The 12,468-nt window shown below is 40.2% G+C and overlaps 1 protein-coding gene across 1 annotated transcript in view; it reads left to right on the top strand.

Annotated features, from left to right (window-relative positions):
* The first annotated feature begins 683 nt into the window (after window positions 1-683).
* The window catches only part of chst1 (carbohydrate (keratan sulfate Gal-6) sulfotransferase 1), a 31,441-nt gene continuing 19,656 nt past the window's right edge, over window positions 684-12,468 (top strand). The window contains exon 1 of the mRNA XM_061814241.1: window positions 684-816. The gene's annotated coding sequence lies outside the window, so the exon portion shown is untranslated. The remainder of the gene's footprint in view (window positions 817-12,468) is intronic.

Here is a 12,468-nt window from a genome sequence, read left to right as displayed (position 1 = left end):
CAGCTGGGATAGGCTCCAACACGCCCCGCGACCCTTGTGAGGATGAGGAGCTAAGAAAATGGATGGATGGTGGAAAATAAAATCAAAAAATATATATTCTCTATAAACAGTATTGCCCACTGAACAATGGTGGTGATGCCACTCAGTCAAAGCCTAATGTTTTTGTCTCCTCACCACGATCTGTTACGTGGGTGTGGTGGTCACCTCTGACTTTCCAGCTCCCTCCAGATTGTTGTTCATTCATCTCACTTTGTCAGCCGGATCACTATCTCCACATCAACCTTGTACAGTTTATCAACCCCTACTCCTCAATCGCTCATCACTAGATGATTGTTTCTGCATGGTAGATGAGATTTTAAGGTCACTTTGACTGACATATTTTTCAAGTTTATCTGGTCTGCTATCACTGTGCCCGCCTGTTTAATGGCTTGTCTTTCAAGCCGTGCAGAGGTAAAATCAAATGCTTCCACAAAGCTCACAATGTCATCAAAACATATCCATTCTTGTGTGTGTGTCTATTTTTATACTCCATCTTCAACTTGTGCAAAGGGCAGCCATTGCTCTAATCCAGCGTGATCACTAAAGTCTTTTTGATTCCAATTGACCAATCAGATGACATAGGGCAGTCACATGACCCTGCCTTCAGCCTTCGCGAGCCAATCAGAATGACTCATTTTTGGAGGGGAAAAACCAGCTGCCCGAGTGTTTTTGGATTACAGACTCCAAAAAAACAACACTTTAGTCATGCAGTTCTTTGATTGTGACTGCCCAACTTGTATATTTCATCCCACTTCTAACTTGAGAAAACACCTGGCAGTAAGTTGCTGATATTTCTATTGATGGTTTAGTAGTTTTGCCAACATTAGGCCGGTGGGGTTGCACGTGCACACACATACACAATCAGCAGACAGCTTCTTCATTAAATCATTTAAGCAAATAATGTTTCAACGCATGTGTTTTGGGGTTTTGCGCAGTTATCAATTGAAACAGAGGCAGGTGTTAGTCAACTCCCGAACATTATTGTTATTTTTATTTGATATGATGTACGATATCCATTTAAACCATTGATGGGCTTTTCTAACTTTAAAACTCCGACCTAAAGGAATTATTTGTAATGTTGTTAATGTAGAATACAACCATATACATTATTTGTGAAATCACATTTATTAAAAAATATACAGAGAATAAAAACATACTGTCAAATATATTTAGCCACCCCACGTACTCATTTAATTTCCAAAACTTTCTTGCTGGAAGTGTTTTTGTCTTTTTCAGTCCCATTTACTCCTTGAATGCATACATTCAAAGACAACCTTCTGTTAACACCATATGCTCAAAACTGACAGATGATTCACGTCAGGAATGGCTACTCTTGACAGTATTAGCAAGTGGAACTTGCCTTTGTTGTATTCAATTGCAATCTCAAATGATGCATAAAAGATGTTGCAGCCGCTCAGAAAACCGTGACACTGAACTAAGTACAAACATAAAGGCTTTATAAGCTCTGTACAATGTATATCTACACATGTACGTAAATGATACACTTCAAGTGGCTTTCCAGCACATCTTTGCTTAGTTGAAAGGATTTCCCACAGGAACAAGTGGTTTAGGACAGAATTTGAGGCGGGAACGGAGGGGGTTTGGGGGGGTGGAAGCTTTAAAGAAGGAGGTTGGTGGGTAAAATGGGACCTTGCTCAAGGCAAGGATTGAATAAAAAGACTTCTGCATCTCGGGTTTAGGCCTCTTTATAATCTCTCCTCCTCTTCACAGCTGCTCACAGCCACAATTTCCAAATTCTTATTTAGAGTCTCCAATTCATGCATGTTTTGGGGATGTGGGAGATATATACGTATATCATGAGAGTGCGACAACACTCGGTTTAACACAATATTATTATATGGCACAATGTTACTCTAGTTTTCTGTATACTTTATTACATTTGTTGATCATACATCATTAATGGGTATAGCCATACTTGCATTTTTTAATCACCAAGCCCATTTTAGTTACGTTATAGTTGAAGGTGAACAAAAGCCAACCTCATCCCCCACAGCATTTCCAAGAGTATCTGTGATGCCATTGTGGGGGTACTGAAACACAGATTTAGGTGTTGATTACCATGGCAACAAGCACAAATTTGGGTCAACCCTGACAATAGCAAGAAATAATCCATGGTTTATCAGAACAATAGTCAGGAACAGGTTCAATAAACATGTTTTCCAGACGTAAAATATAAAGACAAAATTACCTTATTTGAAAAAAGTTGGTGTAGTTTTTTCAAGACTCTTCTATTAGCTGTACAGTAGGATTTCCTGTAGCTCAAGAAGTGGGTGAAAAAAAAATCAAGTCACAAGAAAATATTATTATTATTTTTAGGCCATTAAATAAAAGTCATATTCAGGTTTAGGTGGTTGGCCCATCTCTGCTTTTCATTGGCACAAAGTTGATCAACTTCCCAGGACAAAAACAAGCTCATGAGTTACAGACCACAATTCAGAGAATGTATTTATTTATCCACCCATCTATTTTCTGAGCTGCTCATCCTCACAAAGGTCACGGGAGTGCTGAAGCCAATCCCAGCTGTCATCGGGCAAGGGGCAGGGTACACCCTGAACTGTTTGTCAGCCAATCATAGGACACATGGAGACAGACAACAGTCGCACTCACAATTACACCTAAGGGCAATTTGGGATGTGAGAGGAAACCGGAGTGCCCGGAGAAAACCCATGCAGGCAAATGGAGAACATACAAACTCCACACAGAGAGGGGCAGAATTGAACCCTCGTCCTCAGAACTGTGAAGTCAATGTTCTAACTAGTTGCGCCATTATGCTACTGTATTTATTTATCCATCCATTTTCTTAGTCACTTATCCACATATGGGTCACAGGAGGTCTGTTTGTTTATTTGTTATTAAACGGCAATATACAGGTCAGAAAGAAGGAAGTGAAGAAACGAGTCCAAGCAGGGTGGAACAGTTGGCGGAAGGTGTCTGGTGTTCTATGTGACAGAAGAGTCTCCGCTAGGGTGAAGGGCAAAGTTGATAAAACAGTGGTGAGGCCGGCCATGATGTGCGGATTAGAGACGGTGGCACTCAAGAAACAACAGAAAGCAGAACTTGAGATAGCAGAAATGAAAATGTTGAGGTTCTTGCTCGGAATGAGCAGGTTGGATCGGATTAGAAATGAGCTGAGAGGGACAGCCAAAGTTGGATGTTTTTGGAGACAAGAGAGATAGAGCAGACTTCGATGGTTTGGACATGTCCAGAGGCGAGAGAGTGAGTACATTGGTAGAAGATTGCTAAAGATGGAGCTGCCAAGTAAAAGGGGGAGAGGAAGACCAAAGAAAAGGTTGATGGATGTGGTGAGGGAAGACATGAGGATTGTGGGTGTTAGAGAGGAAGATGCACGAGATAGCCTTAGATGGAAAAAGATGACACGCTGTGGCGACCCCTAACGGGACAAGCCAAAAGGAAAAGAAGATACAGGTCAGAAAGAGCAGATAATTTTAATATGCCTTATCTACACAATTACACAAAATCGCTTGGCCATTCCATATGTAAAAAATTACAAGGTTTGATAAGTATCTTGCTGGGCCACAATGATCAAACTGAAAGCCATTTCATTCACCTTTGGCCTATTAGTTGAACAAATCTCAAATTTAGGTTTTGGGACATCCGTCACATCTCAATAAATTATTCCACACCTCACCTCTAGGTTCCCATCAAAATGACTTTTGACCTTTTCTAACCAAACACGTGCGTCAGGATTTCTTCTGTTTTTTGTGGGATACAAGACTTAAATTCACTAAGAAACAATATGAAACTATGAAATGAATTTGTTCCAACCTCAATTGTAAATAGGATGTTAAAAGACACAGATTATATTTCTTTGGTACAACTGAATGAAAAGATGACTATTAGAGAGGTTCCAACAGGATTTTAAAACTTAGAATTAGAAATTATGTGACAAATAGGAACGGTGCCTAATCTTCAATATTTTATCATCCATAGAAATCTGTGAAGAACGAGAGAGTTGACTAACCCAAATCAATATGAAGTCAGCTACTGAAGTGGAAGCCCCAAAAACAAACGTCATGACATTCAGTCGATTTTCATCCTGACAGACTCCCATTCGGGCTGAAAGCTCGTGTCTAGGTTCCATTCAATGGCTGCTACCACTCCTACCAAGTCCTAGATTTCACTCGGGGGAGACTAATATGCAAAAGTAAAAAATTAGGGATTTAAAGTGTAATTACTATTTAAATGTGATAAAGAGAAATCAACTTTGGTGCTTAGGAAGAGGATTGCCCAAGGAAGCAGACTTATAAAATAGGTGCCCCCGATGTGAAGGATTTAGCCAAAAAGAAAAATACCCATTTTAATCTCCATAAGTTAACAGGAGGCAGTACATTGCATGTTCAGAAATACGAATCTGGGATGAAATTATTGCTTGGACATTTCTTTTTAATTTTGCACAGAACATAAGAGAAACGGGCTGGTCATCCCCTATTTTGCAGATTGACTTTTGAAACCTTTGGATTTGACTTGGGTGAAGTAGTTCACTTTTTTTTTTTTATTGCAGCTAACAAATGAACATTTGGAGGCACACCACATGTTCATGCTCCCTTATTGTTACTGTCGGTGACCCCAGTTTGAAAATAAATTCAAAGTTACATGAATTGAAAACTGAAGAATCATTTTAATAAATTTTGTTGCATATTGCATATTGTGCCGATGGAGTTTTCGTGGCAAAAACAGTTTCCATGCTCATATTCATGTTTAACATTTTACTGGGGTCTATTAATTTGGTAGTACAATAACTAATTCATCATATTGTTTGTAGTTTGCAGTCATTGTGCCGTCATTTTCATGTATTTTTAATTATGAATACATTTTAACTGAGCTAGCAGCTGGAAAGCGCTGGCCTCACAGTTCTGAGGACGCACGTTCAATCCCAGCCCTCCCTGTGCGGAGTTCGTATGTTCTCCCTGTGCCTGCATGGGTTTTCTCCGGCCACTCCGGTTTCCTCCCACATCCCAGAAACATGCAGCATTAATGAGACTCTAAATTGCCCCTAGGTGTGATTATGAGTGCAGTTGTTTATCTCTATGTACCCTGCGATAGGCTGGCAACCAGTTCAAGGTGTACCCCGCCTCCTGCCCGTTGAGACCTGGGATAGGCTGCAGCACTCCCTCGATCCTTGTGAGGATGAGCGGCTAAAAAAATGGATGGATGGATTGAACTGAGCTAAATATTTGATAATTAATATTTGTTTGGTCGTTTCTCTCAAAGTACATAAAGGCAGTCCACGATGGACTGATTACACTGCATTTCTAAAAGTAAAACGTAATGAGTCATGTATTTTTGGTAGGAAAAGACCAGATGATATCCTCATTTGATTTCAAAATGAGGTCCTTGTTCATGAAAGCATGCTTCGTCAACCACTAACTCTTCCTGCTTTAGCAGGCATTCATCAGATATCCAGCCACCAGCTGTATGTTGTTAAATGTTTGCCATGCTACATGATCAAGGGCACTGAGTGAGGATAAAGATGTCCCCAGTACCATCAGAGGCTTATGTTAATCCTATGCCGGATTTGGCGTTTGGGCAGCATTAGCATTATTATGTTTTTCAGTGGTTTTGAAAAGATTGGAAAAGCTTTGCTGCTGGTGCACTACTGAGAACTAAATTGTATTAATACCAATTCTAGGAACACCTGACAGTTTGGGACTTTACTGGAGCAGCTACATTTTCCAAGTGCTATCAGCTAATATTTCTTACTATGATAAAAAAAAAAAAAAAAAAAAAATGATGGCTGTGGTGGGAATGCAGGATAATAAGTGATGATAAAGCAGCCTGGTCTCAGGTCACCTGTCATTGGTCTCTCTCTACAGTTAGTAGAATTTCATACCTGGGCTCTGTTGCCTGTACTTAAAGTAATTGTCATCTCACTTTTTATGGAGATGGCCAGATGTTCTATAGATTATGCCAACCTGGCAGATGTTCCCATGGCTTAACACAGTACAGTGAAACAACAATGGGCAGTAACAATCCTGAAAATGTTAGATTTTTTTCATTATTACTACCTTTTTAGAGTATTTCCAAAAAACAAGATAGATTTTTTTTTGCTTTATATTGCCATGTGTGTTTCTTAAATTTTTTTGACAGTATTTTGAACTATAGTTTAAACCTAAATGTTTGAGTTGTCAGCAGTTCTCATTTTCAGTCAGCTATTGTATATATTTTCAGAGGTGTGTAGTAACACTCTACATTTACTATATTTACTCAATAATATTGTCGATAAACTCTACTTGTCAGAGTACTTCAAATGCACATAATTTTTGCTTTTACTTGAGTTTTTAGTTGAACAAGGATCAATACTTTCACTCCATTAAAAAGCTTGACATGCCTTTCGGCTACTTTTATTGATCTATTCTTGTGAGCGTACGTCTATTTTTAGACTCTCTCGCACATTGTACCAATCCAACATTAGTTTAGTCATTTTTGACTCATGTCCCGCAATCAAATGACACAAGCCACAGTCACACGACCAGCACATAGTTACAAGCTACAGGTGTTTCTGTTGTTGTTTTGGCAGTAATTACGGCAACATTAGTCTTATCTTATGGCGTCGCATATGCACACACAATGACTATGTTTGGTCAGCAAACAGCTTCTTCATGAAGTCATTTAAGTGAATACACAAAATATTTTTCTATAGGGCCGAATGTATGTGTTGTTGATTTGTGGGAAATTAAAAATTCACAGGGTGGCAGGTGTTTGTCAACTCCCATATATTTTTATAATTGTATTGTATTTTATTTTATGTTCATGCGCTGATTTTTTTTAAATCTGTTTTTTCACGGTTTATTGTTTAGTACTGTCTTATTCTGACTTACTTACTAAGTAAATATTTGAATGGCTACTTTCTAGTTTTACTCGAGTAACATTATTCTTAAGTAACATTACTCCTATTTGAGTACAAATTTGCCATTTCAACCCACGTCTATTTGTCATCCACCATTAGTACAATTTCTATTTTGTCACTGGCTGATGTTGACGCTCATGTAGTTATTTACATTCATTCTGAGCATGTGCAGATGCTAGTTGTAGCAGGCTTTTAGTAGATATTGGACATACATGTAATCACAAAAAATAAATCAATCAATCATTTGGCACCAGCATATTCAGTCCATTTATTCATTTTATTTCTTTCTCCCAACTCGAGTTCCAGGTATTGTACTAGTCGAGTGGTAAGAATGGCTCTCCAAAACTTTGTGTCATTGGTGCTGCTGTCATTGGTTCAGGAAATAAACACTGACCTCGACACCCCAGTTGATATTATGTTGGCCAACTCCATTCTAACCTCATACATAAATCCTAGCTCTGATCACAACAATAACATTTTGCAGGCCCCAGTTGGGTGATTACACACACCAGAATAAGACAATAGGCTTGCTGAGGAAAATGTCAATGTAGTTTATGGTAAGATAAAGCTGTGTGTTACTTTGACTGAAAGAAGGGCAAATACTGTAATTAAAGTCACTAATGGAAGTTGGATTTTTTTCAAGCACATTACGAATGGTCTATCTTTTCTAAACTTCAGGATCATTCAGGTATAACACCTTTAAGGAAATAAATCCATCTACATAGCCAAATCTGTGCTGTCAATCTGCACAAGGGTCATGGGTGAGCTGGAATCAATTCAAGCAAGAGGCTGTGTAGACCCCGGTGTGGTTGATCATCAGCCAATCATGAGCCAATACAATATAATCAATACAGTACACCAATACAGTATAATCTGGACAAATAACCATTGACGCATTCATATGGACAATTTAGAGCAGAGGTGTGCACAGCCACCCTGTAAGTTGCTCATGAGTCTGTACTTAAAAGTCCTTTTCATGAGACCAATGAAAAACACCCAAAAAGTAATGGAAGCATCTGATACTGCTGAAAATCTGGTATCATTATAGACAGAGCTGCTGTTATGATCGGCAGACGTACAGGATTGATTGCATGTTAAAGGTGACACAGTTCGCAAAATTTCAGCATTACTGCTGCATCAGTCAACATCAGGCATTTTGTGCAAACGTAATCTTGCTTTGAGCAAGTGATAACTCCTGTTGTGTAGATCATAAACAGCATCCACACCAGAACATGAAAGGTGCTTTTGGAGGACCTGCCCACTGAATATGGTAGCCTTTTACTATACAGATAAATCTGAGAGCCCAGCATCAGATGGTTTGGGGTTTGTTTTCATTTTTGAGAGAACTCTGAGTCCATCCAATCCAACCGCAGAGGCACCTTGCTGATTATGGACGCCCAGTGGACACTTGACCTCTCATTTTTAACAGACTTTACTCTGCAACGGAATCATTTGAACTGTGAGTTGCAAAGCAAAGGTAAAACTGTCAGTGACATGAGAAGTGCTCTTAATGCATTTAAAGCTCAAATAAAAATAAAAAAATCTGTGAATTTACAATGGCAAAATGATCAGGCTGTACCAAACATGTGGTGTCTTGTTGACACCTAAAAATGTACAGCACCTATGAAGGTTGCTAGCTTGTTTGGATCAACCTATCCGTGTCAATCTGCCTGTTCTGACATGAACTTCATCAAGAACTAAACTTCACCCCCAGATTACGCCACACTGCTGCACAGCGTGAACTGCAAAGAAACTGAGATGTTCTCAGTGGCAGTGCAATTAAATTCAAACATTGAAAAGATTTTAATTTTGATGGTGACTTAAATGTGTTGGCAATGACAGGAGCAGGATTCAGACCTCCAATCTTAAAACTGAAACATCAGTGTGGTAGCCACTTCCAAACAACGAATGTTATGTTCAAATGTTATTGCAAATTTCTTTGGATGTTTTCATATTGTGTGTGTGCTTGTTTGATTTCCAAAGGTTATAATGTTGACAAGCCAAAAGTCACGCCAAAAAAACCCCAAAAAGTTTAACGACTAAAAGGAGTAAAATGCCGCGCATATGTTTATTTTTATTTTTCTTTGTGTCCATGTGCATGTGCATGTGATTGTTCCAAAGGTTACTTGTTATGTTATGTTATGTTATGTTATCTTAGCTTCAGCTGCAAAGCCATATATCAAATGTGTAAGCCCATACATATGTAACACTGCGATATAGTGTGTCTCTTTGATTAAAGAGCCGTCTGACAAAGCAGCCAGTACAGCAGAATGACAGACGAAGCTCTGTGGATTTACACTGCATAAAGCTCATCCTGAGGGACGAGCATCTAGTTGGAATTTCAAGCAGGAGCCTTGCTGCTCGAGAGTTGAGAGAGGGGGGCTTTTTCAGGTCACTTACATATTCAGTGAAGGGCAGGCAGATTGGGTACTTCTTGTTTGTGTTGAATACCAAATAGCTGCCCCGAACCCATTTTCTTCAACAGATCAGCTTGGGGGAAGAAAAACACGAGTCACATAATTACATGAGGGTGCTAGCTTTTATTAATTTGTTTTGCTTTGGAATAAAGTAATTACACATACATTGTCTGCGTCACCTGTATTGATTCATTTTAATTTGGTGGCAGTGCGATTGCAGAAAACAATTAAAAACCAAAACATTTACTGTAATTAAAGAGAACATGTTAATTGAATATACTAGCTATACACTCGTCAGGTACTTCGTTTCAAAAACTTGCAAAACCTAATGAAATTCAATAAATAATTTCAAATATTCTGCTCAATTACGGTTTCCAAGCGATTCTCAATTCCGATTCTTTTTGGAGGCTGGGTCAGAAAAGTTTGCATGGTTTAAATAATTCTTCTTCTTGTTGTTCTTCTTTTCCTTTCGGCTTGTCCCGTTAGGGGTTGCCACAGCGTGTCATCTTTTGCCATCTTAGCCTATCTCCTGCATCTTCCTCTCTAACTCCAACTCCCCTCATGTCTTCCCTCACCACATCCATAAACCTTCTCTTTGGTCTTCCTCTCGTTCTTTTGCCTGGCAGCTCCATCCTCAGCACCCTTCTACCAATATACTCAGTCTCTCGCCTCTGAACATGTCCAAACCATCGAAGTCTGCTCTCTCGAATCTTGTCTCGAAAACATCCAACTTTGGCTGTCCCTCTAATGAGCTCATTTGTAATTCTATCCAACCTGCTCACTCCGAGCAAGAACCTCAACATCTTCATTTCATCTTCTCCCTGTAGCCTCACTCTTCCCCCTCCACTTTTCTCATTCACTGTTTTACTTCGGCTAATCTTCATTCCTCTCCTTTCCATTGCATGTCTCCATCTTTCTAATTGTTCCTCTGCATGCTCCCTGCTTTCAGTGCATATTACAATATCATCTGCGAACATCATGGTCCAAGGGGATTCCAGTCTAACCTCATCTGTCAGCCTATCCATTCCCACTGCAAACAGGAAGGGGCTCAGAGCTGATCCCTGATGCAGTCCCTCCTCCACCTTAAATTCCTCTGTCACACCTAAGGCACACCTCACCATTGTTCTGCTGCCATCATACATGTTCTGTACTATTTTAACATACTTCTCTGCCACACCAGACTTACGCATGCAGTACCACAGTTCCTCTCTTGGTACTCTGTCATAAGCTTTCTCTAGATCCACTAAGACACAATGTAGCTCCTTCTGACCTTCTCTGTACTTTTCCACGAGTATCCTCAAGGCAAATAATGCATCTTTGGTACTCTTTCTAGGCATGAAACCATAGTGTTGCTCGCAGATATTTACTTCTGTCCTGAGTCTAGCCTCCACTACTCTTTCCCATAAATTCATTGTGTAGCTCATCAAATTTATTCCTCTATAGTTCCCACAGCACATCTTTCCCATCTCTATCCCTCTGTCTGGCCAACCTGTAGAGATCTTTTTCTCCTTCTTTCGTGTCCAACCTGGTGTACATGTCTTCATATGCCTCTTGTTTAGCCTTTGCCACCTCTACCTTTGCCCTACATCGCATCTCGATGTACTCCTTTTGCCTCTCCTCAGTCCTCTCAGTATCCCACTTCTTCTTCCCTAATCTCTTTCCTTGTATGACTCCCTGTATTTTGGGGTTCCACCACCAAGTCTCCTTCTCCCCTTTCCTATCAGATGACACACCAAGTACTCTCCTGCCTGTCTCTCTGATCACCTTGGCTGTCGTCGTCCAGTCTTCCGGGAACTTCAGTTGTCCATCGAGAGCCTGTCTCACCTCTTTCCGGAAGGCCGCACAATATTCTTCCTTTCTCAGCTTCCACCACATGGTTCTCTGCTCTACCTTTGTCTTCTTAATCTTCCTACCCACCACCAGAGTCATCCTACACACCACCATCCTATGCTGTCGAGCTACACTCTCCCCTACCACTACTTTACAGTCAGTAACCTCCTTCAGATTACATCGTCTGCACAAAATATAATCTACCTGCATGGTTCTACCTCCGCTCTTGTAGGTCACTATATGTTCCTCACTCTTCTGGAAATAAGTGTTCACTACAGCCATCTCCATCCTTTTTGCAAAGTCCACCACCATCTGTCCCTCAAAGTTTCTTTCCTGGATGCCGTACTTACCCATCACTTCTTCATCGCCCCTGTTTCCTTTACCAATATGTCCATTACAATCTGCACCAATGACAACTCTCTCGCTGTCTGGGATATTCAGAACTACTTCATCTAGTACCTTCCAGAATTTCTCTTTCAACTCTAGGTCACATCCTACCTGTGGGGCATAGCCGTTAACCACATTATACATAACACCCTCAATTTCAAATTTTAGTTTCATCACTCGATCTGATACTCTTTTCACCTCCAAGACATTCTTAGCCAGCTCTTCCTTTAAAATAACCCCTACTCCATTTCTCTTCCCATCTACTCCGTGGGCGCATAATTTAAACCCATTCAAAGTCCCTACACTCAGTTGGAGGCTCTGTGCATTCCTCTTTTTCTTCTGACAATGGATCCGGTTTCCTCCTCTTCTTTGTCTTCGACCCACAGTAGCTGAATTTCCACCGACGCCCTGCAGGTTAGGAGTGCCGGGGGCGGGCGCTGTTAACCCGGGCCACGACTGATCCGGTATGGGATTCTTTAGATGAACGCTCATATTTGTTTGGTACAGTTTTTACGCCGGATGCCCTTCCTGACGCAACCCTGTGCATTTATCCGGGCTTGGGACCGGCCTACAGATTGCACTGGTTTGTGCCCCCATAGGGCTGCATTGGTTTAAATAATTGGTGTCCAGCAGATTTCATGAAAATTTGAGTTTGGTGTTCTTGTATAACCATGATCATGATCAAGAATATGAACTAAAAGGCAATGTGTACAGAAACGGAAATTATTTATTCATGTTTCAACTAAAAGTAAAATGTAGCAGGGTGAAAATCATTATTGGCATTGTTTTATGAAGTCAAATTGTGTAAATGTGCAAGTTTAACTCGACTTCATGGTTTAAGCTATTAGCCTTTTATTTTGAAGGGAACACAGCCTTTTGGCATAAAGGGTAGTTTCACAGAGCACC

The sequence above is a fragment of the Syngnathoides biaculeatus genome, chromosome 3 (genome assembly GCF_019802595.1).
Source record: "Syngnathoides biaculeatus isolate LvHL_M chromosome 3, ASM1980259v1, whole genome shotgun sequence".
NCBI classification, from domain to species: domain Eukaryota; kingdom Metazoa; phylum Chordata; class Actinopteri; order Syngnathiformes; family Syngnathidae; genus Syngnathoides; species Syngnathoides biaculeatus.
Note: the sequence above shows the minus strand (reverse complement) of the source record. Positions and strands in the feature narration are given on the sequence as shown.